The sequence below is a fragment of the Mobula hypostoma genome, chromosome 26, assembly GCF_963921235.1.
Source record: "Mobula hypostoma chromosome 26, sMobHyp1.1, whole genome shotgun sequence".
In the NCBI taxonomy this organism is placed as follows: Eukaryota; Metazoa; Chordata; class Chondrichthyes; order Myliobatiformes; family Myliobatidae; genus Mobula; species Mobula hypostoma.
The window spans coordinates 6,427,758-6,452,824 of record NC_086122.1 but is presented as its reverse complement, the minus strand read 5'-3'; positions in this window follow the sequence as shown (position 1 = coordinate 6,452,824).

Below are 25,067 nucleotides of genomic sequence, written 5' to 3'. Positions count from 1 at the left end.
GTCTGTGGCAGGATATTGGTACAGTCAGAGATGTACCTGTTTCTGAGGCGGTGTTTAACAGTCAGAGACAGCAGTGTTTAACAGAGATTTACTGGTCTGTGGCAGGATATTGGTACAGTCGGAGATGTACCTGTTTCTGAGGCGGTGTTTAACAGTCAGAGACAGCAGTGTTTAACAGAGATTTACTGGTCTGTGGCAGGATATTGGTACAGTCAGAGATGTACCTGTTTCTGAGGCGGTGTTTAACAGTCAGAGACAGCAGTGTTTAACAGAGATTTACCGGTCTGTGTCAGGATATTGGTACAGTCAGAGATGTACCTGTTTCTGAGGCGGTGTTTAACAGTCAGAGACAGCAGTGTTTAACAGAGATTTACCGGTCTGTGGCAGGATATTGGTACAGTCGGAGATGTACCTGTTTCTGAGGCGGTGTTTAACAGCCAGAGACAGCAGTGTTTAACAGAGATTTACCGGTCTGTGGCAGGATATTGGTACAGTCGGAGATGTACCTGTTTCTGACGCGGTGTTTAACAGCCAGAGACAGCAGTGTTTAACAGAGATTTACCGGTCTGTGGCAGGATATTGGTACAGTCAGAGATGTACCTGTTTCTGAGGCGGTGTTTAACAGTCAGAGACAGCAGTGTTTAACAGAGATTTACTGGTCTGTGGCAGGATATTGGTACAGTCGGCAGTGGACCTGTTTCTGAGGTGGTGTTTAACAGTCAGAGACAGCAGTGTTTAACAGAGATTTACTGGTCTGTGGCAGGATATTGGTACAGTCAGAGATGTACCTGTTTCTGAGGCGGTGTTTAACAGTCAGAGACAGCAGTGTTTAACAGAGATTTACCGGTCTGTGGCAGGATATTGGTACAGTTGGAGATGTACCTGTTTCTCAGGTGGTGTTTAACAGTCAGAGACAGCAGTGTTTAACAGAGATTTACTGGTCTGTGGCAGGATATTGGTACAGTCGGAGATGTACCTGTTTCTGAGGCGGTGTTTAACAGTCAGAGACAGCAGTGTTTAACAGAGATTTACTGGTCTGTGGCAGGATATTGGTACAGTCAGAGATGTACCTGTTTCTGAGGCGGTGTTTAACAGTCAGAGACAGCAGTGTTTAACAGAGATTTACTGGTCTGTGGCAGGATATTGGTACAGTCGGAGATGTACCTGTTTCTGAGGCGGTGTTTAACAGCCAGAGACAGCAGTGTTTAACAGAGATTTACTGGTCTGTGGCAGGATATTGGTACAGTCGGAGATGTACCTGTTTCTGAGGCGGTGTTTAACAGCCAGAGACAGCAGTGTTTAACAGAGATTTACCGGTCTGTGGCAGGATATTGGTACAGTCAGAGATGTACCTGTTTCTGAGGCGGTGTTTAACAGTCAGAGACAGCAGTGTTTAACAGAGATTTACCGGTCTGTGTCAGGATATTGGTACAGTCAGAGATGTACCTGTTTCTGAGGCGGTGTTTAACAGCCAGAGACAGCAGTGTTTAACAGAGATTTACCGGTCTGTGGCAGGATATTGGTACAGTCAGAGATGTACCTGTTTCTGAGGCGGTGTTTAACAGTCAGAGACAGCAGTGTTTAACAGAGATTTACTGGTCTGTGGCAGGATATTGGTACAGTCGGAGATGTACCTGTTTCTGAGGCGGTGTTTAACAGTCAGAGACAGCAGTGTTTAACAGAGATTTACCGGTCTGTGGCAGGATATTGGTACAGTCAGAGATGTACCTGTTTCTGACGCGGTGTTTAACAGCCAGAGACAGCAGTGTTTAACAGAGATTTACTGGTCTGTGGCAGGATATTGGTACAGTCAGAGATGTACCTGTTTATGAGGCGGTGTTTAACAGTCAGAGACAGCAGTGTTTAACAGAGATTTACCGGTCTGTGGCAGGATATTGGTACAGTCGGAGATGTACCTGTTTCTGAGGCGGTGTTTAACAGCCAGAGACAGCAGTGTTTAACAGAGATTTACTGGTCTGTGGCAGGATATTGGTACAGTCAGAGATGTACCTGTTTCTGAGGCGGTGTTTAACAGTCAGAGATATCAGTGTTTAACAGAGATTTACCGGTCTGTGTCAGGATGTTGGTACAGTCGGCGATGTATCTGTTTCTGAGGCGGTGTTTAACAGTCAGAGACAGCAGTGTTTAACAGAGATTTACTGGTCTGTGGCAGGATATTGGTACAGTCGGAGATGTACCTGTTTCTGAGGCGGTGTTTAACAGTCAGAGACAGAAGTGTTTAACAGAGATTTACTGGTCTGTGGCAGGATATTGGTACAGTCGGAGATGTACCTGTTTCTGAGGCGGTGTTTAACAGTCAGAGACAGCAGTGTTTAACAGAGATTTACCGGTCTGTGGCAGGATATTGGTACAGTCAGAGATGTACCTGTTTCTGAGGCGGTGTTTAACAGTCAGAGACAGCAGTGTTTAACAGAGATTTACTGGTCTGTGGCAGAATATTGGTACAGTCAGAGATGTACCTGTTTATGAGGCGGTGTTTAACAGTCAGAGACAGCAGTGTTTAACAGAGATTTACCGGTCTGTGTCAGGATATTGGTACAGTCGGAGATGTACCTGTTTCTGAGGCGGTGTTTAACAGTCAGAGACAGCAGTGTTTAACAGAGATTTACTGGTCTGTGGCAGGATATTGGTACAGTCAGAGATGTACCTGTTTCTGAGGCGGTGTTTAACAGTCAGAGACAGCAGTGTTTAACAGAGATTTACTGGTCTGTGGCAGGATATTGGTACAGTCGGAGATGTACCTGTTTCTGAGGCGGTGTTTAACAGCCAGAGACAGCAGTGTTTAACAGAGATTTACTGGTCTGTGGCAGGATATTGGTACAGTCAGAGATGTACCTGTTTCTGAGGCGGTGTTTAACAGTCAGAGACAGCAGTGTTTAACAGAGATTTACTGGTCTGTGGCAGGATATTGGTACAGTCGGAGATGTACCTGTTTCTGAGGCGGTGTTTAACAGTCAGAGACAGCAGTGTTTAACAGAGATTTACCGGTCTGTGGCAGGATATTGGTACAGTCAGAGATGTACCTGTTTCTGAGGCGGTGTTTAACAGTCAGAGACAGCAGTGTTTAACAGAGATTTACTGGTCTGTGGCAGGATATTGGTACAGTCGGAGATGTACCTGTTTCTGAGGCGGTGTTTAACAGTCAGAGACAGCAGTGTTTAACAGAGATTTACCGGTCTGTGGCAGGATATTGGTACAGTGAGAGATGTACCTGTTTCTGAGGCGGTGTTTAACAGTCAGAGACAGCAGTGTTTAACAGAGATTTACCGGTCTGTGGCAGGATATTGGTACAGTCGGAGATGTACCTGTTTCTGAGGCGGTGTTTAACAGTCAGAGACAGCAGTGTTTAACAGAGATTTACCGGTCTGTGGCAGGATATTGGTACAGTCAGAGATGTACCTGTTTCTGAGGCGGTGTTTAACAGTCACAGACAGCAGTGTTTAACAGAGATTTACTGGTCTGTGGCAGGATATTGGTACAGTCGGAGATGTACCTGTTTCTGAGGCGGTGTTTAACAGTCAGAGACAGCAGTGTTTAACAGAGATTTACCGGTCTGTGGCAGGATATTGGTACAGTCAGAGATGTACCTGTTTCTGAGGTGGTGTTTAACAGTCAGAGACAGCAGTGTTTAACAGAGATTTACCGGTCTGTGGCAGGATATTGGTACAGTCGGAGATGTACCTGTTTCTGAGGCGGTGTTTAACAGTCAGAGACAGCAGTGTTTAACAGAGATTTACTGGTCTGTGGCAGGATATTGGTACAGTCGGAGATGTACCTGTTTCTGAGGCGGTGTTTAACAGTCAGAGACAGCAGTGTTTAACAGAGATTTACCGGTCTGTGGCAGGATATTGGTACAGTCGGAGATGTACCTGTTTCTGAGGCGGTGTTTAACAGTCAGAGACAGCAGTGTTTAACAGAGATTTACCGGTCTGTGGCAGGATATTGGTACAGTCAGAGATGTACCTGTTTCTGAGGCGGTGTTTCACAGTCAGAGACAGCAGTGTTTAACAGAGATTTACTGGTCTGTGGCAGGATATTGGTACAGTCAGAGATGTACCTGTTTCTGAGGCGGTGTTTAACAGTCAGAGACAGCAGTGTTTAACAGAGATTTACCGGTCTGTGTCAGGATATTGGTACAGTCAGAGATGTACCTGTTTCTGAGGCGGTGTTTAACAGTCAGAGACAGCAGTGTTTAACAGAGATTTACTGGTCTGTGGCAGGATATTGGTACAGTCAGAGATGTACCTGTTTCTGAGGCGGTGTTTAACAGTCAGAGACAGCAGTGTTTAACAGAGATTTACTGGTCTGTGGCAGGATATTGGTACAGTCGGAGATGTACCTGTTTCTGACGCGGTGTTTAACAGCCAGAGACAGCAGTGTTTAACAGAGATTTACTGGTCTGTGGCAGGATATTGGTACAGTCAGAGATGTACCTGTTTCTGAGGCGGTGTTTAACAGTCAGAGACAGCAGTGTTTAACAGAGATTTACTGGTCTGTGGCAGGATATTGGTACAGTCGGAGATGTACCTGTTTCTGAGGCGGTGTTTAACAGTCAGAGACAGCAGTGTTTAACAGAGATTTACCGGTCTGTGGCAGGATATTGGTACAGTCAGAGATGTACCTGTTTCTGACGCGGTGTTTAACAGTCAGAGACAGAAGTGTTTAACAGAGATTTACTTGTCTGTGGGAGGATATTGGTACAGTGGGAGATGTACCTGTTTCTGAGGCGGTGTTTAACAGTCAGAGACAGCAGTGTTTAACAGAGATTTACCGGTCTGTGGCAGGATATTGGTACAGTCAGAGATGTACCTGTTTCTGAGGCGGTGTTTAACAGTCAGAGACAGCAGTGTTTAACAGAGATTTACCGGTCTGTGGCAGGATATTGGTACAGTCGGAGATGTACCTGTTTCTGAGGCGGTGTTTAACAGTCAGAGACAGCAGTGTTTAACAGAGATTTACCGGTCTGTGGCAGGATATTGGTACAGTCAGAGATGTACCTGTTTCTGAGGCGGTGTTTAACAGTCAGAGACAGCAGTGTTTAACAGAGATTTACCGGTCTGTGGCAGGATATTGGTACAGTCGGAGATGTACCTGTTTCTGAGGCGGTGTTTAACAGCCAGAGACAGCAGTGTTTAACAGAGATTTACCGGTCTGTGGCAGGATATTGGTACAGTCGGAGATGTACCTGTTTCTGAGCTGGTGTTTAACAGTCAGAGACAGCAGTGTTTAACAGAGATTTACCGGTCTGTGTCAGGATATTGGTACAGTCAGAGATGTACCTGTTTCTGAGGCGGTGTTTAACAGCCAGAGACAGCAGTGTTTAACAGAGATTTACTGGTCTGTGGCAGGATATTGGTACAGTCAGAGATGTACCTGTTTCTGAGGTGGTGTTTAACAGTCAGAGACAGCAGTGTTTAACAGAGATTTACTGGTCTGTGGCAGGATGTTGGTACAGTCAGAGATGTACCTGTTTCTGAGGCGGTGTTTAACAGTCAGAGACAGCAGTGTTTAACAGAGATTTACCGGTCTGTGGCAGGATATTGGTACAGTCAGAGATGTACCTGTTTCTGAGGCGGTGTTTAACAGTCAGAGACAGCAGTGTTTAACAGAGATTTACCGGTCTGTGGCAGGATATTGGTACAGTCAGAGATGTACCTGTTTCTGAGGCGGTGTTTAACAGTCAGAGACAGCAGTGTTTAACAGAGATTTACCGGTCTGTGGCAGGATATTGGTACAGTCGGAGATGTACCTGTTTCTGAGGCGGTGTTTAACAGTCAGAGACAGCAGTGTTTAACACAGATTTGCTGGTCTGTGGCAGAATATGGGTACAGTCAGGGATGTACCTCTTTCTCAGCGGTGTTTAACAGTCAGAGACAGCAGTGTTTAACAGAGATTTACCGGTCTGTGGCAGGATATTGGTACAGTCGGAGATGTACCTGTTTCTGAGGCGGTGTTTAACAGTCAGAGACAGCAGTGTTTAACAGAGATTTACCGGTCTGTGGCAGGATATTGGTACAGTCAGAGATGTACCTGTTTCTGAGGCGGTGTTTAACAGTCAGAGACAGCAGTGTTTAACAGAGATTTACTGGTCTGTGGGAGGATATTGGTACAGTCGGAGATGTACCTGTTTCTGAGGCGGTGTTTAACAGTCAGAGACAGCAGTGTTTAACAGAGATTTACCGGTCTGTGGCAGGATATTGGTACAGTCAGAGATGTACCTGTTTCTGAGGTGGTGTTTAACAGTCAGAGACAGCAGTGTTTAACAGAGATTTACTGGTCTGTGGCAGGATGTTGGTACAGTCAGAGATGTACCTGTTTCTGAGGCGGTGTTTAACAGTCAGAGACAGCAGTGTTTAACAGAGATTTACCGGTCTGTGGCAGGATATTGGTACAGTCGGAGATGTACCTGTTTCTGAGGCGGTGTTTAACAGTCAGAGACAGCAGTGTTTAACAGAGATTTACTGGTCTGTGGCAGGATATTGGTACAGTCAGAGATGTACCTGTTTCTGAGGCGGTGTTTAACAGTCAGAGACAGCAGTGTTTAACAGAGATTTACTGGTCTGTGGCAGGATATTGGTACAGTCGGAGATGTACCTGTTTCTGAGGCGGTGTTTAACAGCCAGAGACAGCAGTGTTTAACAGAGATTTACTGGTCTGTGGCAGGATATTGGTACAGTCGGAGATGTACCTGTTTCTGAGGCGGTGTTTAACAGTCAGAGACAGCAGTGTTTAACAGAGATTTACCGGTCTGTGGCAGGATATTGGTACAGTCAGAGATGTACCTGTTTCTGAGGCGGTGTTTAACAGTCAGAGACAGCAGTGTTTAACAGAGATTTACCGGTCTGTGGCAGGATATTGGTACAGTCAGAGATGTACCTGTTTCTGAGGCGGTGTTTAACAGTCAGAGACAGCAGTGTTTAACAGAGATTTACCGGTCTGTGGCAGGATATTGGTACAGTCAGGAGATGTACCTGTTTCTGAGGCGGTGTTTAACAGTCAGAGACAGCAGTGTTTAACAGAGATTTACTGGTCTGTGGCAGGATATTGGTACAGTCAGAGATGTACCTGTTTCTGAGGCGGTGTTTAACAGTCAGAGACAGCAGTGTTTAACAGAGATTTACTGGTCTGTGGCAGGATATTGGTACAGTCAGAGATGTACCTGTTTCTGAGGCGGTGTTTAACAGTCAGAGACAGCAGTGTTTAACAGAGATTTACTGGTCTGTGGCAGGATATTGGTACAGTCAGAGATGTACCTGTTTCTGAGGCAGTGTTTAACGGTCAGAGGCAGCAGTGTTTAACAGAGATTTACTACTCTGTGGCAGGATATTGGTACAGTCGGAGATGTACCTGTTTCTGACGCGGTGTTTAACAGCCAGAGACAGCAGTGTTTAACAGAGATTTACTGGTCTGTGGCAGGATATTGGTACAGTCGGAGATGTACCTGTTTCTGAGGCGGTGTTTAACAGTCAGAGACAGCAGTGTTTAACAGAGATTTACCGGTCTGTGGCAGGATATTGGTACAGTCAGAGATGTACCTGTTTCTGAGGCGGTGTTTAACAGTCAGAGACAGCAGTGTTTAACAGAGATTTACTGGTCTGTGGCAGGATATTGGTACAGTCGGAGATGTACCTGTTTCTGAGGCGGTGTTTAACACTCAGGGACAGCAGTGTTTAACAGAGATTTACTGGTCTGTGGCAGGATATTGGTACAGTCAGAGATGTACCTGTTTCTGAGGCGGTGTTTAACAGCCAGAGACAGCAGTGTTTAACAGAGATTTACCGGTCTGTGTCAGGATATTGGTACAGTCAGAGATGTACCTGTTTCTGAGGCGGTGTTTAACAGTCAGAGACAGCAGTGTTTAACAGAGATTTACCGGTCTGTGGCAGGATATTGGTACAGTCAGGAGATGTACCTGTTTCTGAGGCGGTGTTTAACAGTCAGAGACAGCAGTGTTTAACAGAGATTTACTGGTCTGTGGCAGGATGTAAATACAGTCAGAGATGTACCTGTTTCCGAGGCGGTGTTTAACAGTCAGAGACAGCAGTGTTTAACAGAGATTTACCGGTCTGTGGCAGGATATTGGTACAGTCGGAGATGTACCTGTTTCTCAGGCGGTGTTTAACAGTCAGAGACAACAGTGTTTAACAGAGATTTACTGGTCTGTGGCAGGATATTGGTACAGTCGGAGATGTACCTGTTTTTCAGGCGGTGTTTAACAGTCAGAGACACCAGTGTTTAACAGAGATTTACTGGTCTGTGGCAGGATATTGGTACAGTCGGAGATGTACCTGTTTCTGAGGCGGTGTTTAACAGTCAGAGACAGCAGTGTTTAACAGAGATTTACTGGTCTGTGGCAGGATATTGGTACAGTCAGAGATGTACCTGTTTCTGAGGCGGTGTTTAACAGTCAGAGACAGCAGTGTTTAACAGAGATTTACCGGTCTGTGTCAGGATATTGGTACAGTCAGAGATGTACCTGATTCTGAGGCGGTGTTTAACAGTCAGAGACAGCAGTGTTTAACAGAGATTTACCGGTCTGTGGCAGGATATTGGTACAGTCAGAGATGTACCTGTTTCTCAGGAGGTGTTTAACAGTCAGAGACAGCAGTGTTTAACAGAGATTTACTGGTCTGTGGCAGGATATTGGTACAGTCGGAGATGTACCTGTTTCTGAGGCGGTGTTTAACAGCCAGAGACAGCAGTGTTTAACAGAGATTTACTGGTCTGTGGCAGGATATTGGTACAGTCAGAGATGTACCTGTTTCTGAGGCGGTGTTTAACAGTCAGAGACAGCAGTGTTTAACAGAGATTTACCGGTCTGTGGCAGGATATTGGTACAGTCGGAGATGTACCTGTTTCTGAGGCGGTGTTTAACAGTCAGAGACAGCAGTGTTTAACAGAGACTTACTGGTCTGTGGCAGGATATTGGTACAGTCAGAGATGTACCTGTTTCTGAGGCGGTGTTTAACAGTCTGAGACAGCAGTGTTTAACAGAGATTTACCGGTCTGTGGCAGGATATTGGTATAGTCAGAGATGTACTTGTTTCTGAGGCGGTGTTTAACAGTCAGAGACAGAAGTGTTTAACAGAGATTAACTTGTCTGTGGGAGGATATTGGTACAGTGGGAGATGTAATTGTTTTTGAGGCGGAGTTTAACAGTCAGAGACAGCAGTGTTTAACAGAGATTTACTGGTCTGTGGCAGGATATTGGTACAGTCAGAGATGTACCTGTTTCTGAGGCGGTGTTTAACAGTCAGAGACAGCAGTGTTTAACAGAGATTTACCGGTCTGTGGCAGGATATTGGTACAGTCGGAGATGTACCTGTTTCTGAGGCGGTGTTTAACAGTCAGAGACAGCAGTGTTTAACAGAGATTTACTGGTCTGTGGCAGGATATTGGTACAGTCGGAGATGTACCTGTTTCTGAGGCGGTGTTTAACAGTCAGAGACAGCAGTGTTTAACAGAGATTTACTGGTCTGTGGCAGGATATTGGTACAGTCAGAGATGTACCTGTTTCTGAGGCGGTGTTTAACAGTCAGAGACAGCAGTGTTTAACAGAGATTTACTGGTCTGTGGCAGGATATTGGTACAGTCGGAGATGTACCTGTTTCTGAGGCGGTGTTTAACAGCCAGAGACAGCAGTGTTTAACAGAGATTTACTGGTCTGTGGCAGGATATTGGTACAGTCGGAGATGTACCTGTTTCTGAGGCGGTGTTTAACAGTCAGAGACAGCAGTGTTTAACAGAGATTTACCGGTCTGTGTCAGGATATTGGTACAGTCAGAGATGTACCTGTTTCTGAGGCGGTGTTTAACAGTCAGAGACAGCAGTGTTTAACAGAGATTTACCAGTCTGTGGCAGGATATTGGTACAGTCAGAGATGTACTTGTTTCTGAGGCGGTGTTTAACAGTCAGAGACAGCAGTGTTTAACAAAGATTTATCAGTCTGTGGCAGGATATTGGTACAGTCAGAGATGTACCTGTGTCTGAGGCGGTGTTTAACAGTCAGAGACAGAAGTGTTTAACAGAGATTTACTTGTCTGTGGGAGGATATTGGTACAGTCGGAGATGTACCTGTTTCTGAGTCGGTGTTTAACAGTCAGAGACAGCAGTGTTTAACAGAGATTTACCGGTCTGTGGCAGGATATTGGTACAGTCAGAGATGTACCTGTTTCTGACGCGGTGTTTAACAGCCAGAGACAGCAGTGTTTAACAGAGATTTACTGGTCTGTGGCAGGATATTGGTACAGTCAGAGATGTACCTGTTTATGAGGCGGTGTTTAACAGTCAGAGACAGCAGTGTTTAACAGAGATTTACCGGTCTGTGTCAGGATATTGGTACAGTCAGAGATGTACCTGTTTCTGAGGCGGTGTTTAACAGTCAGAGACAGCAGTGTTTAACAGAGATTTACCGGTCTGTGGCAGGATATTGGTACAGTCAGAGATGTACTTGTTTCTGAGGCAGTGTTTAACAGTCAGAGACAGCAGTGTTTAACAGAGATTTACCGGTCTGTGGCAGGATATTGGTACAGTCGGAGATGTACCTGTTTCTGAGGCGGTGTTTAACAGTCAGAGACAGCAGTGTTTAACAGAGATTTACTGGTCTGTGGCAGGATATTGGTACAGTCGGAGATGTACCTGTTTCTGAGGCGGTGTTTAACAGTCAGAGACAGCAGTGTTTAACAGAGATTTACCGGTCTGTGGCAGGATATTGGTACAGTCGGAGATGTACCTGTTTCTGAGGCGGTGTTTAACAGTCAGAGACAGCAGTGTTTAACAGAGATTTACTGGTCTGTGGCAGGATATTGGTACAGTCGGAGATGTACCTGTTTCTGAGGCGGTGTTTAACAGTCAGAGACAGCAGTGTTTAACAGAGATTTACTGGTCTGTGGCAGGATATTGGTACAGTCAGAGATGTACCTGTTTCTGAGGCGGTGTTTAACAGTCAGAGACAGCAGTGTTTAACAGAGATTTACCGGTCTGTGTCAGGATATTGGTACAGTCAGAGATGTACCTGTTTCTGAGGCGGTGTTTAACAGTCAGAGACAGCAGTGTTTAACAGAGATTTACTGGTCTGTGGCAGGATATTGGTACAGTCAGAGATGTACCTGTTTATGAGGCGGAGTTTAACAGTCAGAGACAGCAGTGTTTAACAGAGATTTACTGGTCTGTGGCAGGATATTGGTACAGTCGGAGATGTACCTGTTTCTGAGGCGGTGTTTAACAGCCAGAGACAGCAGTGTTTAACAGAGATTTACTGGTCTGTGGCAGGATATTGGTACAGTCGGAGATGTACCTGTTTCTGACGCGGTGTTTAACAGTCAGAGACAGCAGTGTTTAACAGAGATTTACTGGTCTGTGGCAGGATATTGGTACAGTCAGAGATGTACCTGTTTCTGAGGCGGTGTTTAACAGTCAGAGACAGCAGTGTTTAACAGAGATTTACTGGTCTGTGGGAGGATATTGGTACAGTCGGAGATGTAATTGTTTTTGAGGCGGAGTTTAACAGTCAGAGACAGCAGTGTTTAACAGAGATTTACTGGTCTGTGGCAGGATATTGGTACAGTCAGAGATGTACCTGTTTATGAGGCGGTGTTTAACAGTCAGAGACAGCAGTGTTTAACAGAGATTTACCGGTCTGTGGCAGGATATTGGTACAGTCGGAGATGTACCTGTTTCTGAGGCGGTGTTTAACAGCCAGAGACAGCAGTGTTTAACAGAGATTTACTGGTCTGTGGCAGGATATTGGTACAGTCAGAGATGTACCTGTTTCTGAGGCGGTGTTTAACAGCCAGAGACAGCAGTGTTTAACAGAGATTTACTGGTCTGTGGCAGGATATTGGTACAGTCGGAGATGTACCTGTTTCTGAGGCGGTGTTTAACAGTCAGAGACAGCAGTGTTTAACAGAGATTTACCGGTCTGTGTCAGGATATTGGTACAGTCAGAGATGTACCTGTTTCTGAGGCGGTGTTTAACAGTCAGAGACAGCAGTGTTTAACAGAGATTTACCGGTCTGTGGCAGGATATTGGTACAGTCAGAGATGTACCTGTTTCTGAGGCGGTGTTTAACAGTCAGAGACAGCAGTGTTTAACAGAGATTTACTGGTCTGTGGCAGGATATTGGTACAGTCAGAGATGTACCTGTTTCTGAGGCGGTGTTTAACAGTCAGAGACAGCAGTGTTTAACAGAGATTTACTGGTCTGTGGCAGGATATTGGTACAGTCGGAGATGTACCTGTTTCTGAGGCGGTGTTTAACAGTCAGAGACAGCAGTGTTTAACAGAGATTTACCGGTCTGTGTCAGGATGTTGGTACAGTCAGAGATGTACCTGTTTCTGAGGCGGTGTTTAACAGTCAGAGACAGCAGTGTTTAACAGAGATTTACCGGTCTGTGGCAGGATATTGGTACAGTCAGAGATGTACCTGTTTCTGAGGCGGTGTTTAACAGTCAGAGACAGCAGTGTTTAACAGAGATTTACCGGTCTGTGGCAGGATATTGGTACAGTCGGAGATGTACCTGTTTCTGAGGCGGTGTTTAACAGTCAGAGACAGCAGTGTTTAACAGAGATTTACTGGTCTGTGGCAGGATATTGGTACAGTCAGAGATGTACCTGTTTCTGAGGCGGTGTTTAACAGTCAGAGACAGCAGTGTTTAACAGAGATTTACCGGTCTGTGGCAGGATATTGGTACAGTCAGAGATGTACCTGTTTCTGAGGCGGTGTTTAACAGTCAGAGACAGCAGTGTTTAACAGAGATTTACCGGTCTGTGGCAGGATATTGGTACAGTCGGAGATGTACCTGTTTCTGAGGTGGTGTTTAACAGTCAGAGACAGCAGTGTTTAACAGAGATTTACTGGTCTGTGGCAGGATATTGGTACAGTCAGAGATGTACCTGTTTCTGAGGCGGTGTTTAACAGTCAGAGACAACTGTGTTTAACAGAGATTTACCGGTCTTTGGCAGGATATTGGCACAGACGGAGATGTACCTGCTTCTGAGGCGTGTTTAACTATATGAGACAGCAGTGTTTAACAGAGATTTACTGGTCTGTGGCAGGATATTGGTACAGTCGGAGATGTACCTGTTTCTGAGGCGGTGTTTAACAGTCAGAGACAGCAGTGTTTAACAGAGATTTACTGGTCTGTGGCAGGATATTGGTACAGTCGGAGATGTACCTGTTTCTGAGGCGGTGTTTAACAGTCAGAGACAGCAGTGTTTAACAGAGATTTACTGGTCTGTGGCAGGATATTGGTACAGTCAGAGATGTACCTGTTTCTGAGGCGGTGTTTAACAGTCAGAGACAGCAGTGTTTAACAGAGATTTACCGGTCTGTGGCAGGATATTGGTACAGTCAGAGATGTACCTGTTTCTGAGGCAGTGTTTAACAGTCAGAGACAGCAGTGTTTAACAGAGATTTACCGGTCTGTGGCAGGATATTGGTACAGTCGGAGATGTACCTGTTTCTGAGGCGGTGTTTAACAGTCAGAGACAGCAGTGTTTAACAGAGATTTACTGGTCTGTGGCAGGATATTGGTACAGTCAGAGATGTACCTGTTTCTGAGGCGGTGTTTAACAGCCAGAGACAGCAGTGTTTAACAGAGATTTACTGGTCTGTGGCAGGATATTGGTACAGTCGGAGATGTACCTGTTTCTGAGGCGGTGTTTAACAGTCAGAGACAGCAGTGTTTAACAGAGATTTACCGGTCTGTGGCAGGATATTGGTACAGTCAGAGATGTACCTGTTTCTGAGGTGGTGTTTAACAGTCAGAGACAGCAGTGTTTAACAGAGATTTACCGGTCTGTGGCAGGATATTGGTACAGTCAGAGATGTACCTGTTTCTGAGGCGGTGTTTAACAGTCAGAGACAGCAGTGTTTAACAGAGATTTACCGGTCTGTGTCAGGATATTGGTACAGTCAGAGATGTACCTGTTTCTGAGGCGGTGTTTAACAGTCAGAGACAGCAGTGTTTAACAGAGATTTACTGGTCTGTGGCAGGATATTGGTACAGTCGGAGATGTACCTGTTTCTGAGGCGGTGTTTAACAGTCAGAGACAGCAGTGTTTAACAGAGATTTACAGGTCTGTGGCAGGATATTGGTACAGTCAGAGATGTACCTGTTTCTGAGGCGGTGTTTAACAGTCAGAGACAGCAGTGTTTAACAGAGATTTACTGGTCTGTGGCAGGATGTTGGTACAGTCAGCGATGTACCTGTTTCTGAGGAGGTGTTTAACAGTCAGAGACAGCAGTGTTTAACAGAGATTTACCGGTCTGTGGCAGGATGTTGGTACAGTTGGCGATGTACCTGTTTCTGAGGAGGTGTTTAACAGTCAGAGACAGCAGTGTTTAACAGAGATTTACCGGTCTGTGGCAGGATTTGCTACAGTCAGAGATGTACCTGTTTCTGAGGTGGTGTTTAGCAGTCAGAGACAGCAATGTTTAACAAAGATTTACCAGTCTGTGGCAGGATATTGGTACAGTCAGAGATGTACCTGTTTCTGAGGCGGTGTTTAACAGTCAGAGACAGCAGTGTTTAACAGAGATTTACCGGTCTGTGGCAGGATATTGGTACAGTCAGAGATGTACCTGTTTCTGAGGCGGTGTTTAACAGTCAGAGACAGCAGTGTTTAACAGAGATTTACCGGTCTGTGGCAGGATATTGGTACAGTCAGAGATGTACCTGTTTCTGAGGCGGTGTTTAACAGTCAGAGACAGCAGTGTTTAACAGAGATTTACCGGTCTGTGGCAGGATATTGGTACAGTCGGAGATGTACCTGTTTCTGAGGCGGTGTTTAACAGTCAGAGACAGCAGTGTTTAACAGAGATTTACTGGTCTGTGGCAGGATATTGGTACAGTCAGAGATGTACCTGTTTCTGAGGCGGTGTTTAACAGCCAGAGACAGCAGTGTTTAACAGAGATTTACTGGTCTGTGGCAGGATATTGGTACAGTCGGAGATGTACCTGTTTCTGAGGCGGTGTTTAACAGTCAGAGACAGCAGTGTTTAACAGAGATTTACCGGTCTGTGGCAGGATATTGGTACAGTCGGAGATGTACCTGTTTCTGAAGCGATGTTTAGCAGTCGGAGACAGCAGTGTTTAACAAAGATTTACCGGTCTGTGGCAGGATATAAATACAGTCAGAAGTGTACCTGTTTCTGAGGCGGTGTTTAACAGTCAGAGACAGCAGTGTTTAACAGAGATTTGCCCGTTTGTGGCAGGATATTGGTACAGTAAGAGACATACCTGTTTCTGAGGCGGTGTTTAACAGTCAGAGACAGCAGTGTTTAACAGAGATTTACCGGTCTGTGGCAGGATATTGGTACAGTCGGAGATGTACCTGTTTCTCAGGCGGTGTTTAACAGTCAGAGACAGCAGTGTTTAACAGAGATTTATTGGTCTGTGGCAGGATATTGGTACAGTCAGAGATGTACCTGTTTCTGAGGCGGTGTTTAACAGTCAGAGACAGCAGTGTTTAACAGAGATTTACCGGTCTGTGGCAGGATATTGGTACAGTCAGAGATGTACCTGATTCTGAGGCGGTGTTTAACACTCAGGGACAGCAGGGTTTAACAGAGATTTACTGGTCTGTGGCAGGATGTTAGTACAGTCAGAGATGTACCTGTTTCTGAGGTGGTGTTTAACAGTCAGAGACAGCAGTGTTTAACAGAGATTTACTGGTCTGTGGCAGGATATTGGTACAGTCAGAGATGTACCTGTTTCTGAGGCGGTGTTTAACAGTCAGAGACAGCAGTGTTTAACAGAGATTTACCGGTCTGTGGCAGGATATTGGTACAGTCGGAGATGTACCTGTTTCTGAGGCGGTGTTTAACAGCCAGAGACAGCAGTGTTTAACAGAGATTTACTGGTCTGTGGCAGGATATTGGTACAGTCAGAGATGTACCTGTTTCTGAGGCGGTGTTTAACAGCCAGAGACAGCAGTGTTTAACAGAGATTTACTGGTCTGTGGCAGGATATTGGTACAGTCGGAGATGTACCTGTTTCTGAGGCGGTGTTTAACAGTCAGAGACAGCAGTGTTTAACAGAGATTTACCGGTCTGTGGCAGGATATTGGTACAGTCAGAGATGTACCTGTTTCTGAGGCGGTGTTTAACAGTCAGAGACAGCAGTGTTTAACAGAGATTTACCGGTCTGTGGCAGGATATTGGTACAGTCAGAGATGTACCTGTTTCTGAGGCGGTGTTTAACAGTCAGAGACAGCAGTGTTTAACAGAGATTTACCGGTCTGTGGCAGGATATTGGTACAGTCAGAGATGTACCTGTTTCTGAGGCGGTGTTTAACAGTCAGAGACAGCAGTGTTTAACAGAGATTTACCAGTCTGTGTCAGGATATTGGTACAGTCAGAGATGTACCTGTTTCTGAGGCGGTGTTTAACAGTCAGAGACAGCAGTGTTTAACAGAGATTTACGGTCTGTGGCAGGATATTGGTACAGTCAGAGATGTACCTGTTTCTGAGGCGGTGTTTAACAGTCAGAGACAGCAGTGTTTAACAGAGATTTACTGGTCTGTGGCAGGATATTGGTACAGTCGGAGATGTACCTGTTTCTGAGGCGGTGTTTAACAGTCAGAGACAGCAGTGTTTAACAGAGATTTACTGGTCTGTGGCAGGATATTGGTACAGTCAGAGATGTACCTGTTTCTGAGGCGGTGTTTAACAGCCAGAGACAGCAGTGTTTAACAGAGATTTACCGGTCTCTGACAGGATATTCGTACAGTCAGAGATATACCTGTTTCGGAGGCGGTACTTAACAGTCAGAGACAGCAGTGTTTAACAGAGATTTACCGGTCTGTGGCAGGATATTGGTACAGTCGGAGATGTACCTGTTTCTGAGGCGGTGTTTAACAGTCAGAGACAGCAGTGTTTAACAGAGATTTACCAGTCTGTGGCAGGATATTGGTACAGTCAGAGATGTACCTGCTTATGAGGCGGTGTTTAACCGTCTGAGACAGCAGTGTTTAACAAAGAATTACCAGTCTGTGGCAGGATATTGGTACGGTTAGAGATGTACTTGTTTCTGAGGCGGTGTTTAACAGTCAGAGACAGCAGTGTTTAACAGAGATTTACCGGTCTGTGGCAGGATATTGGTACAGTCGGAGATGTACCTGTTTCTGAGGCGGTGTTTAACAGTCAGAGACAGCAGTGTTTAACAGAGATTTACCGGTCTGTGTCAGGATATTGGTACAGTCAGAGATGTACCTGTTTCTGAGGCGGTGTTTAACAGTCAGAGACAGCAGTGTTTAACAGAGATTTACCGGTCTGTGGCAGGATATTGGTACAGTCGGAGATGTACCTGTTTCTGAGGCGGTGTTTAACAGCCAGAGACAGCAGTGTTTAACAGAGATTTACTGGTCTGTGGCAGGATATTGGTACAGTCAGAGATGTACCTGTTTCTGAGGCGGTGTTTAACAGCCAGAGACAGCAGTGTTTAACAGAGATTTACTGGTCTGTGGCAGGATATTGGTACAGTCAGAGATGTACCTGTTTCTGAGGCGGTGTTTAACAGTCAGAGACAGCAGTGTTTAACAGAGATTTACTGGTCTGTGGCAGGATATTGGTACAGTCGGAGATGTACCTGTTTCTCAGGCGGTGTTTAACAGTCAGAGACAGCAGGGTTTAACAGAGATTTACTGGTCTGTGGCAGGATATTGGTACAGTCAGAGATGTACCTGTTTCTGAGGCGGTGTTTAACAGTCAGAGACAGCAGTGTTTAACAGAGATTTACCGGTCTGTGTCAGGATATTGGTACAGTCAGAGATGTACCTGTTTCTGAGGCGGTGTTTAACAGTCAGAGACAGCAGTGTTTAACAGAGATTTACTGGTCTGTGGCAGGATATTGGTACAGTCGGAGATGTACCTGTTTCTGAGGCGGTGTTTAACAGTCAGAGACAGCAGTGTTTAACAGAGATTTACCGGTCTGTGGCAGGATATTGGTACAGTCAGAGATGTACCTGTTTCTGAGGCGGTGTTTAACAGTCAGAGACAGCAGTGTTTAACAGAGATTTACCGGTCTGTGGCAGGATATTGGTACAGTCGGAGATGTACCTGTTTCTGAGGCGGTGTTTAACAGTCAGAGACAGCAGTGTTTAACAGAGATTTACTGGTCTGTGGCAGGATATTGGTACAGTCGGAGATGTACCTGTTTCTGAGGCGGTGTTTAACAGCCAGAGACAGCAGTGTTTAACAGAGATTTACCGGTCTGTGGCAGGATATTGGTACAGTCGGAGATGTACCTGTTTCTGAGGCGGTGTTTAACAGTCAGAGACAGCAGTGTTTAACAGAGATTTACCGGTCTGTGGCAGGATATTGGTACAGTCAGAGATGTACCTGTTTCTGAGGCGGTGTTTAACAGTCAGAGACAGCAGTGTTTAACAGAGATTTACTGGTCTGTGGCAGGATATTGGTACAGTCAGAGATGTACCTGTTTCTGAGGCGGTGTTTAACAGTCAGAGACAGCAGTGTTTAACAGAGATTTACTGGTCTGTGGCAGGATATTGGTACAGTCGGAGATGTACCTGTTTCTGAGGCGGTGTTTAACAGTCAGAGACAGCAGTGTTTAACAGAGATTTACCGGTCTGTGGCAGGATATTGGTACAGTCAGAGATGTACCTGTTTCTGAGGCGGTGTTTAACAGCCAGAGACAGCAGTGTTTAACAGAGATTTACCGGTCTGTGGCAGGATATTGGTACAGTCGGAGATGTACCTGTTTCTGAGGCGGTGTTTAACAGTCAGAGACAGCAGTGTTTAACAGAGATTTACCGGTCTGTGGCAGGATATTGGTACAGTCGGAGATGTACCTGTTTCTGAGGCGGTGTTTAACAGTCAGAGACAGCAGTGTTTAACAGAGATTTAATGGTCTGTGGCAGGATATTGGTACAGTCAGAGATGTACCTCTTTCTCAGCTGGTGTTTAACAGTCAGAGACAGCAGTGTTTAACAGAGATTTACCGGTCTGTGGCAGGATATTGGTACAGTCGGAGATGTACCTGTTTCTGAGGCGGTGTTTAACAGCCAGAGACAGCAGTGTTTAACAGAGATTTACCGGTCTGTGGCAGGATATTGGTACAGTCGGAGATGTACCTGTTTCTGAGGCGGTGTTTAACAGTCAGAGACAGCAGTGTTTAACAGAGATTTACTGGTCTGTGGCAGGATATTGGTACAGTCGGAGATGTACCTGTTTCTGAGGAGGTGTTTAACAGTCAGAGACAGCAGTGTTTAACAGAGATTTACCGGTCTGTGGCAGGATATTGGTACAGTCAGAGATGTACCTGTTTCTGAGGCGGTGTTTAACAGTCAGAGACAGCAGTGTTTAACAGAGATTTACCGGTCTGTGGCAGGATATTGGTACAGTCGGAGATGTACCTGTTTCTGAGGCGGTGTTTAACAGTCAGAGACAGCAGTGTTTAACAGAGATTTACTGGTCTGTGGCAGGATATTGGTACAGTCAGAGATGTACCTGTGTCTGAGGCGGTGTTTAACAGTCAGAGACAGCAGTGTTTAACAGAGATTTACTGGTCTGTGGCAGGATATTGGTACAGTCGGAGATGTACCTGTTTCTGAGGCGGTGTTTAACAGTCAGAGACAGCAGTGTTTAACAGAGATTTACCGGTCTGTGGCAGGATATTGGTACAGTCTGAGATGTACCTGCTTCTGTGACGGTGTTTAACAGTCAGAGACAGCAGTGTTCAATGAGATTTACTGGTCTTTGGCAGGACGAAGTTACAGTCAGAGATGTACCTGTTTCTGAGGCGGTGTTTAACAGTCAGAGACAGCAGTGTTTAACAGAGATTTACCGGTCTGTGGCAGGATATTGGTACAGTCAGAGATGTACCTGTTTCTGAGGCGGTGTTTAACAGTCAGAGACAGCAGTGTTTAACAGAGATTTACTGGTCTGTGGCAGGATATTGGTACAGTCGGAGATGTACCTGTTTCTGAGGCGGTGTTTAACAGTCAGAGACAGCAGTGTTTAACAGAGATTTACTGGTCTGTGGCAGGATATTGGTACAGTCAGAGATGTACCTGTTTCTGAGGCGGTGTTTAACAGTCAGAGACAGCAGTGTTTAACAGAGATTTACCGGTCTGTGGCAGGATGTTGGTACAGTCGGCGATGTATCTGTTTCTCAGGAGGTGTTTAACAGTCAGAGACAGCAGTGTTTAACAGAGATTTACTGGTCTGTGGCAGGATATTGGTACAGTCAGAGATGTACCTGTGTCTGAGGCGGTGTTTAACCGTCTGAGACAGCAGTTTTTAACAAAGATTTACCAGTCTGTGGCAGGATATTGGTACGGTCAGAGATGTACTTGTTTCTGAGGCGGTGTTTAACAGTCAGAGACAGCAGTGTTTAACAGAGATTTACTGGTCTGTGGCAGGATATTGGTACAGTCAGAGATGTACCTGTTTCGGAGGCGGTGTTTAACAGTCAGAGACAGCAGTGTTTAACAGAGATTTACCCGTCTGTGTCAGGATATTGGTACAGTCAGAGATGTACCTGATTCTGAGGCGGTGTTTAACAGTCAGAGACAGCAGTGTTTAACAGAGATTTACCGGTCTGTGGCAGGATATTGGTACAGTCGGAGATGTACCTGTTTCTGAGGCGGTGTTTAACAGCCAGAGACAGCAGTGTTTAACAGAGATTTACTGGTCTGTGGCAGGATATTGGTACAGTCAGAGATGTACCTGTTTCTGAGGCGGTGTTTAACAGCCAGAGACAGCAGTGTTTAACAGAGATTTACTGGTCTGTGGCAGGATATTGGTACAGTCGGAGATGTACCTGTTTCTGAGGCGGTGTTTAACAGTCAGAGACAGCAGTGTTTAACAGAGATTTACCGGTCTGTGGCAGGATATTGGTACAGTCAGAGATGTACCTGTTTCTGAGGCGGTGTTTAACAGTCAGAGACAGCAGTGTTTAACAGAGATTTACCGGTCTGTGGCAGGATATTGGTACAGTCAGAGATGTACCTGTTTCTGAGGCGGTGTTTAACAGTCAGAGACAGCAGTGTTTAACAGAGATTTACGGTCTGTGGCAGGATATTGGTACAGTCAGAGATGTACCTGTTTCTGAGGCGGTGTTTAACAGTCAGAGACAGCAGTGTTTAACAGAGATTTACTGGTCTGTGGCAGGATATTGGTACAGTCGGAGATGTACCTGTTTCTGACGCGGTGTTTAACAGTCAGAGACAGCAGTGTTTAACAGAGATTTACTGGTCTGTGGCAGGATATTGGTACAGTCAGAGATGTACCTCTTTCTCAGCGGTGTTTAACACTCAGGGACAGCAGAGTTTAACAGAGATTTACTGGTCTGTGGCAGGATATTGGTACAGTCTGAGATGTACCTGTTTCTGAGGCGGTGTTTAACAGTCACAGACAGCAGTGTTTAACAGAGATTTACTGGTCTGTGGCAGGATATTGGTACAGTCGGAGATGTACCTGTTTCTGAGGCGGTGTTTAACAGTCAGAGACAGCAGTGTTTAACAGAGATTTACCGGTCTGTGGCAGGATATTGGTACAGTCAGAGATGTACCTGTTTCTGAGGCGGTGTTTAACAGCCAGAGACAGCAGTGTTTAACAGAGATTTACTGGTCTGTGGCAGGATATTGGTACAGTTGGAGATGTACCTGTTTCTGAGGCGGTGTTTAACAGCCAGAGACAGCAGTGTTTAACAGAGATTTACTGGTCTGTGGCAGGATATTGGTACAGTCGGAGATGTACCTGTTTCTGAGGCGGTGTTTAACAGTCAGAGACAGCAGTGTTTAACAGAGATTTACCGGTCTGTGGCAGGATATTGGTACAGTCGGAGATGTACCTGTTTCTGAGGCGGTGTTTAACAGTCAGAGACAGCAGTGTTTAACAGAGATTTACTGGTCTGTGGCAGGATATTGGTACAGTCAGAGATGTACCTGTTTCTGAGCGGTGTTTAACACTCAGGGACAGCAGGGTTTAACAGAGATTTACTGGTCTGTGGCAGGATATTGGTACAGTCAGAGATGTACCTGTTTCTGAGCGGTGTTTAACAGTCAGAGACAGCAGTGTTTAACAGAGATTTACGGGTCTGTGGCAGGAGGTAGATACAGTCAGAGATGTACCTGTTTCTGAGCTGGTGTTTAACAGTCAGAGACAGCAGTGTTTAACAGAGATTTACTGGTCTGTGGCAGGATATTGGTACAGTCGGAGATGTACCTGTTTCTGAGGCGGTGTTTAACAGTCAGAGACAGCAGTGTTTAACAGAGATTTACTGGTCTGTGGCAGGATATTGGTACAGTCAGAGATGTACCTGTTTCTCAGGCGGTGTTTAACAGTCACAGACAGCAGTGTTTAACAGAGATTTACCGGTCTGTGGTAGGATATTGGTACAGTCAGAGATGTACCTGTTTCTGAGGCGGTGTTTAACAGTCAGAGACAGCAGTGTTTAACAGAGATTTACCGGTCTGTGGCAGGATATTGGTACAGCCGGAGATGTACCTGTTTCTGAGGCGTGTTTAACTACATGAGACAGCAGTGTTTAACAGAGATTTACTGGTCTGTGGCAGGATATTGGTACAGTCAGAGATGTACCTAATTCTGAGGCGGTGTTTAACAGTCAGAGACAGCAGTGTTTAACAGAGATTTACTGGTCTGTGGCAGGATATTGGTACAGTCAGAGATGTACCTGTTTCTGAGGCGGTGTTTAACAGTCAGAGACAGCAGTGTTTAACAGAGATTTACTGGTCTGTGGCAGGATATTGGTACAGTCGGAGATGTACCTGTTTCTGAGGCGGTGTTTAACAGTCAGAGACAGCAGTGTTTAACAGAGATTTACTGGTCTGTGGCAGGATATTGGTACAGTGAGAGATGTACCTGTTTCTGAGGCGGTGTTTAACAGTCAGAGATATCAGTGTTTAACAGAGATTTACCGGTCTGTGTCAGGATGTTGGTACAGTCGGCGATGTATCTGTTTCTCAGGAGGTGTTTAACAGTCAGAGACAACAGTGTTTAACAGAGATTTACCGGTCTGTGGCAGGATATTGGTATAGTCAGAGATGTACTTGTTTCTGAGGCGGTGTTTAACAGTCGGAGACAGAAGTGTTTAACAGAGATTTACTGGTCTGTGGCAGGATATTGGTACAGTCAGAGATGTACCTGTTTCTGAGGCGGTGTTTAACAGTCAGAGACAGCAGTGTTTAACAGAGATTTACTGGTCTGTGGCAGGATATTGGTACAGTCGGAGATGTACCTGTTTCTGAGGCGGTGTTTAACAGTCAGAGACAGCAGTGTTTAACAGAGATTTACTGGTCTGTGGCAGGATATTGGTACAGTCGGAGATGTACCTGTTTCTGAGGCGGTGTTTAACAGCCAGAGACAGCAGTGTTTAACAGAGATTTACTGGTCTGTGGCAGGATATTGGTACAGTCAGAGATGTACCTGTTTCTGAGGCGGTGTTTAACAGTCAGAGACAGCAGTGTTTAACAGAGATTTACCGGTCTGTGGCAGGATATTGGTACAGTCGGAGATGTACCTGTTTCTGAGGCGGTGTTTAACAGTCAGAGACAGCAGTGTTTAACAGAGATTTACTGGTCTGTGGCAGGATATTGGTACAGTCAGAGATGTACCTGTTTCTGAGGCGGTGTTTAACAGCCAGAGACAGCAGTGTTTAACAGAGATTTACTGGTCTGTGGCAGGATATTGGTACAGTCGGAGATGTACCTGTTTCTGAGGCGGTGTTTAACAGCCAGAGACAGCAGTTTTTAACAGAGATTTACCGGTCTGTGGCAGGATATTGGTACAGTCCGAGATGTACCTCTTTCGGAGTTGATGTTTAGCAGTCAGAGACAGCAATGTTTAACAAAAATTTACTTGTCTGTGGCAGGATGTAAATACAGTCAGAAATGTACCTGTTTCTGAGGCGGTGTTTAACAGTCAGAGACAGCAGTGTTTAACAGAGATTTACCGGTCTGTGGCAGGATATTGGTACAGTCGGAGATGTACCTGTTTCTGAGGCGGTGTTTAACAGTCAGAGACAGCAGTGTTTAACAGAGATTTACTGGTCTGTGGCAGGATATTGGTACAGTCGGAGATGTACCTGTTTCTGAGGCGGTGTTTAACAGTCAGAGACAGCAGTGTTTAACAGAGATTTACCGGTCTGTGGCAGGATATTGGTACAGTCGGAGATGTACCTGTTTCTGAGGCGGTGTTTAACAGTCAGAGACAGCAGTGTTTAACAGAGATTTACTGGTCTGTGGCAGGATATTGGTACAGTCAGAGATGTACCTGTTTCTGAGGCGGTGTTTAACAGTCAGAGACAGCAGTGTTTAACAGAGATTTACTGGTCTGTGGCAGGATATTGGTACAGTCGGAGATGTACCTGTTTCAGAGGCGATGTTTAGCAGCTGGAGACAGCAGTGTTTAACTAAGATTTACTGGTCTGCGGCAGGATATTGGTACAGTCGGAGATGTACCTGTTTCTAAGGCGGTGTTTAACAGCCAGAGACAGCAGTGCTTAACAGAGATTTACCAGTCTGTGGCAGGATATTGGTACAGTCAGAGATGTACCTGTTTCTGAGGCGGTGTTTAACAGTCAGAGACAGCAGTGTTTAACAGAGATTTACCCTGTGGCAGGATATTGGTACAGTCAGAGATGTACCTGTTTCTGAGGCGGTGTTTAACAGCAGAGACAGCAGTGTTTAACAGAGATTTACTGGTCTGTGGCAGGATATTGGTACAGTCAGAGATGTACCTGTTTCTGAGGCGGTGTTTAACAGTCAGAGACAGCAGTGTTTAACAGAGATTTACCGGTCTGTGGCAGGATATTGGTACAGTCAGAGATGTACCTGTTTCTGAGGCGGTGTTTAACAGTCAGAGACAGCAGTGTTTAACAGAGATTTACTGGTCTGTGGCAGGATATTGGTACAGTCGGAGATGTACCTGTTTCTGAGGCGGTGTTTAACAGTCAGAGACAGCAGTGTTTAACAGAGATTTACGGTCTGTGGCAGGATATTGGTACAGTCAGAGATGTACCTGTTTCTGAGGCGGTGTTTAACAGCCAGAGACAGCAGTG